Source organism: Pygoscelis adeliae, unplaced genomic scaffold, assembly GCF_000699105.1.
Source record: "Pygoscelis adeliae isolate BGI_AS28 unplaced genomic scaffold, ASM69910v1 Scaffold62, whole genome shotgun sequence".
Classification (NCBI taxonomy): Eukaryota; Metazoa; Chordata; class Aves; order Sphenisciformes; family Spheniscidae; genus Pygoscelis; species Pygoscelis adeliae.
In genome coordinates, this window is record NW_008824401.1 from 2,371,105 (window position 1) to 2,376,146 (window position 5,042).

The window sequence follows — 5,042 nt, forward strand, 5'->3', positions numbered from 1 at the left end:
AAATACCGTCACGTGTGGCGAGTGAAAGGCTGCGCAGTCAGGCTGGCGGGGCCTGCCCCACGTCACTGCTCCTGCCCGGGCCGGGACACTTCTCGTTCCTGATGCTTCCCCGGGTGGAATGGAAGACGGTATTTGCTACGTATGTCGCTTGTTTCCACTCGCAGCCCTGCGTGAGAGAGCGCGTGTTGTATGCAGATAGGTTTCCTCGGCTTGTTAGACTCTATGTCATTGTCCAGGAGTTTAGGTATAGTCCTGTTAGGAAAAAATATTTGCAAATTTGCAATATTTGCATTACTTCGTGCGTGCTTTACTTAATGTTTAGGAGCGGGTTACGAGAAAAGCATCTCTGCTAGGTGTTGCACTTACACAGTAAGCTCGCCAGTGTGTCCCCGCGCAGTGTTAACGGTTTAAGGGGCCAATATAAAACATAAAGGTCAAACTCTTCTCTTGATTTCACCTGAGCGGCAAAGTGAGACAGTGAAAGTCTTATCTCCTAAGTGGCACAGTCATTACCGTGTGATCGGGTGAAGAAACGACTAACCAGATAACTATAATTGTATTCTGAATGGCTCACCCAAGCATCGTGTATACAGTTTATTGTTTACCTAGCAACCGAAACATGTTAGACATTTTACAGCCAAAATAACTCTGGCTCCTGCTCCCAAAAGATTACAGCCTGATCAGTATGGGAAAATCCCTGTGACTCTGTGTAGGGATAGTTGCCATCAAACTCGTGAAAGTTTAAGGGTTTACAAATCGGCTGCAGAAACAAGGCTAAAGATGGCAAGGGATATGGAGGTGATGGAAATGAAGTTATAGATGTAGGGAACGAAGTAAGGGAAGGTAAAGATTCTGTGGGATTGGGGCTATGAGGTTGCATAGCCAATAAAACATAGCATACCGGCTCAGAAACATCTTTTTTTCTTATAACATGTTAAACTTCTCAGACTACTTAACTGCAACAAAGATAAACATGAAAAATTCTTTGAAGGGGCTGACCACAGGGAATGGATATTTTTTCCTAAGAAATTAAGTGAGTGAATATTCTGTTGTTTTCAGGAGCTAATTATAATTCTCCACTCCTTGTTCTTGGGGTGGTTTTGGCCCCTTTGCCCTGATAACTGCAGTTTGAAGTGTTAATGTGGCAGTTAAAGATCACCAAGTGCTTGCAGCAAGTTCTCTCAGCCTGTCTCACAAAATAGCAACCAAAATAGCCTTGTCAGTTTAAATAGTCAGAGTTTGGTGGTGAAACGAATTGAGTGCTTCAGTTAACTGAACTGAATTATAAACCTCTGGTTAGTATTTTGAATCATATTTAAATAAATTATGGTTAGCATTTGAAGCACGCCGTGGTTACTTAACTTGGATAAACTGGAATCTGCCAAACCATCTTGATTAATCTGTATTTATAAACAGTTAATTATGTAAAAACACTTCCAGAAATTGCTTGTCTTCAGTTAACTTTTTAAAAATTTGAATGTTTCTGCTTAGAATTCTCACCTGAAAATATTCTGAGTAGGTTTATAAGTCTTTTGAACCAGTCTTTCTTGCATGCCTTTACTGTGTGTCAGGGTCAAACTTTAGAAGTTGATATATAAAGTGGGGGTATTTTTAATTCTTTTCTGTGTGAAAGAAGGGAAATCTGAGAAGTATCAGAAAAAAAGATACAGTGCCACTTTTGTGCCACATATAGCACTACTGACTGGAACCAAACTAAAAATGGAAGTTTCACTGACAGGACTTAAAGAAGCCATATTTTATTCCAGGCCTTTTGCTGATGAGAACAATGAATATTTTAATGATGTAAATGCCAGATAGACCCCTTGCTAGCCAAAAAATAACAGGAAAGGTGTATGTAAAAGTGCTAAATAAAAACTTTGAGAGAACAGTGTTTCACAGCAGGAAAAGTGACTGAAAAGAAAATAATACCTAATAGAAATCATACCAAAAATTCAGGACTCTGTGGCAAATACTTGTTTTGTGCCAGCACTGAGGTACAACTAATGAACTAATGAATTACCACCACGGTTACAGGATACTACTCGGGATCTGGCACTGGGTTCTGTGAGTTGTCCTTTAATGGAAAGTGAGATAGCCTTGGATTAGATCCCCGGGGCTTCACTTGTTCCTAGAGGGATGAGTACAAGTTGCACAGAGGAGCTCTGTGCCAAGGCAGTTAGGTCCATCCGCCACAGGATTTGTGCCTGGAACCAGAGAGAGGGGGAGATCACAGGGGTCATGTAGCGGGTTTATCTCCTTTGATCTTAATAGGTCCAGCTATTTTGTGAAGCTGGAAGGAATTAACAGATAATTCAGGTTAATCACTTGAGACACATAAGGTGCTTCTTCACATAGCGTGTAATTCTATTTGCTGTTAATTATTGCTATATATCCATGTATACATTACCGTGGCACCTGCTGATTTCAGTGGGGTGCATATGAGACCACAGGCTTGAAATGCTGATTTTTTTAGTTTCTTTGAAGGATTTTCAGACCACCTCCTTTCTCACCTGCCCCCCATTTCCACTTCAATGTGACTGTCCTTCTAGCAGATGTATTAACTGTAATTTATTTATGTTTAAAAGAGAGTTTCATGTTTTGTTTTTCTACTCTTACTTTCTATTGTTCTAGCTTCTACTGGTCTAGGGTTTGTTTTAGTTAAATGGGTGCTTCAGACACATACTGTAGACTTGATATTTTTAGTAAGCCTAATATACTATTCCTTATGTATTGAAATGGAAACTGGAAATTTTATAATTTTGTTGGATTTTACATAGAGCCAGACCTGGAGCCTATCAATGTTGAAGGTAAAAGTCCATTCTAGCCTGCATGGCAGATTGTAAGTGCACTGAATCAGGGTTGTCACGGTAGCAGTGGTACGGATGACTCCTGAGGAATTCAGGTGCCTGTCCCCCGCAATGGCTGTGTTCTGAACCAGCAGCAGAGCTGCAGTCCAGGGTCTGCTGTCTAACCCAGATCTTCGCTGCATGAGGAGAAACGGCTTAATAAAAGTAACAAGCAAATTCTGCTGAGGCCAGAAGCACTGGGTCATTCTTGGTCTCAGGGACCCCAGTCAACTACATCTTAATTATCAGGGTATTCTGGGATCCTGGCGGAGCCACTGTAACCTCCCATTTGTGAATCAATCCAAAAGCTTCACTTTTACTTGGCTGCCTGGCATCTGTGGTGTGTGTCCTGTGGTTCTCCTGGAAGAATTTGATCTGGGACTTAGAAGCAAAGGAACACTGATATTCTATATTGTGTGGAATTGAGCACAAAGCTCTCTAAAAAGGGATTACTTTTTTTTTTTCAGTTTCATTTCATCTTCACATGATTTTCATTTTCCTTATTTCATATGCTTTTTACTTAAGGTGCCTTTCTTTGTATTTTACTGTTGTAGCATATCCAGTTTCTTTTTTTCTGTTATCTCATTCCTTTCTTATTCTCTCTCTCCTTTTTTCCCCTTTCAGTTTTCCTCTAGCTTTTGAGAAGTGTCAGTGTTCACTTCTTGGCCTGAATACTTTTCATCATATGGAAAATGTAAAACATACAGTCTGATCCTGTTTCTCTAGTTATTTATTCCTGGGGTAATAAAGCTTGTGCTTGGAGTTTCTTTATGCTATATTAGGTGCAGAGTTCATTTCACAGTCTAAATGACAAGCACAGACTTTGCAGGGGGTGCAGTGATAACTAAGCATGTATAACCTAACACCTAACCTCCTCCCCTTTGAATTTTCAGATAAAAAAGCAGAATTTTGGGGGTTGAATTAACTATATGTGATTCTACCTCATCAGTGTTTGTTCAAGGTCAAATGCCGTATTATAAATAGCATTTATATTTTTTACATCAAATTAATATTATCACTGAATTCCAGTTTTTGCTTTTGCTGCTGTCTTACATTGGAATTGTTTCACATTTTATTAGGAATAATAGAAATATTTTGGACAGCCCAAAGACGGGATTAGCAGCCGTGAGGTTTGGGAGAAACTATTGTTCTCAGCATGGCTCTACGCTGGAAGTCGTGGGTTTCTCCTCTCCTTACTTTTCAACTCATCTGCACTGCCTCAAGTCTAATTAATCAGCCGTTATGTGGGTGAAGTTATTTCTATACAAACTGCAGATATATCCACAAAGGTCTGTTCTTGCCAAGTTATATGAAGCATTACTCCTGCAGAACCATGAGTCTGGCTACCTCCCAAATACCCAGACTAAAAAAGAAATAGCAGCATTTATTATTATTTTAATTACAGAACTGACAGACTCAGGCCAGTGGGACAAGAGACAGAGGCAGCAGTAGGAAATGTGTTGCGGTTTTTTTAACCTAAGCAAGAGAGAGAGAAATACAGGGAAATGAAAAAAAAAAAACAACACATTTTTTCCTTATCCTACAAAAAGTAGGATATAGTGCAAATGTGGTGTCAAGTTTTCCTCACCATCACCCTTAAAATCGCAGATTAGTGTGTGCTGAACAGATATGGGCTAACTGGTTCAGTTTGTGGGTTGTATGCAAATACATATTAGACCTTTTCATGTATAGCATATGGTATACCACATTATCTTGCAGTTAATATATAGGGATTTAAAAATAGGCTACAGTTTGAACTGTACAAATAGCTGTAGCAATGGTGGAGCTTTCAGCCTTAGCACTAACTCCTTTGTTGGAAAGCCTGGTAAATGTTGCATCCACGCTGAACCTGCATTTGGACATTCCCAAAGGAGGGCAGCACACTCCTTCGGCCACAGAGTCATGCTTTTTCTCATAATTACTCTTGCATTTAATGACAAGTAATATTTTTGATTGAGTAGTGGTAGCCATGTATTGGGGCTGCAACAATAAACGTGAGAAATATGAGCTTTGGAGTCAATGGAAATGGACATAGCTTAGCAAGCTCACATAGAGTGCCAAGGGGGAAATGCAAGCAGAAGCCTAACTAAATCCATTATTATATCTACAAAATTAATCAGAAATTGGTTCCTCTCACAGCTACTGTGCTTCCTCTCGGCTCCAGACCAGAAATTCTAAAGGTCACTGATAGGCACT

General features: G+C 39.9%; 1 protein-coding gene across 1 annotated transcript in view; it reads right to left on the minus strand.

Annotated features, from left to right (window-relative positions):
• The window catches only part of RRAD (Ras-related associated with diabetes), a 9,989-nt gene that overhangs the window by 4,414 nt on the left and 533 nt on the right, over nt 1–5,042 (minus strand). The gene's annotated exons all lie outside the window — the stretch shown is intronic.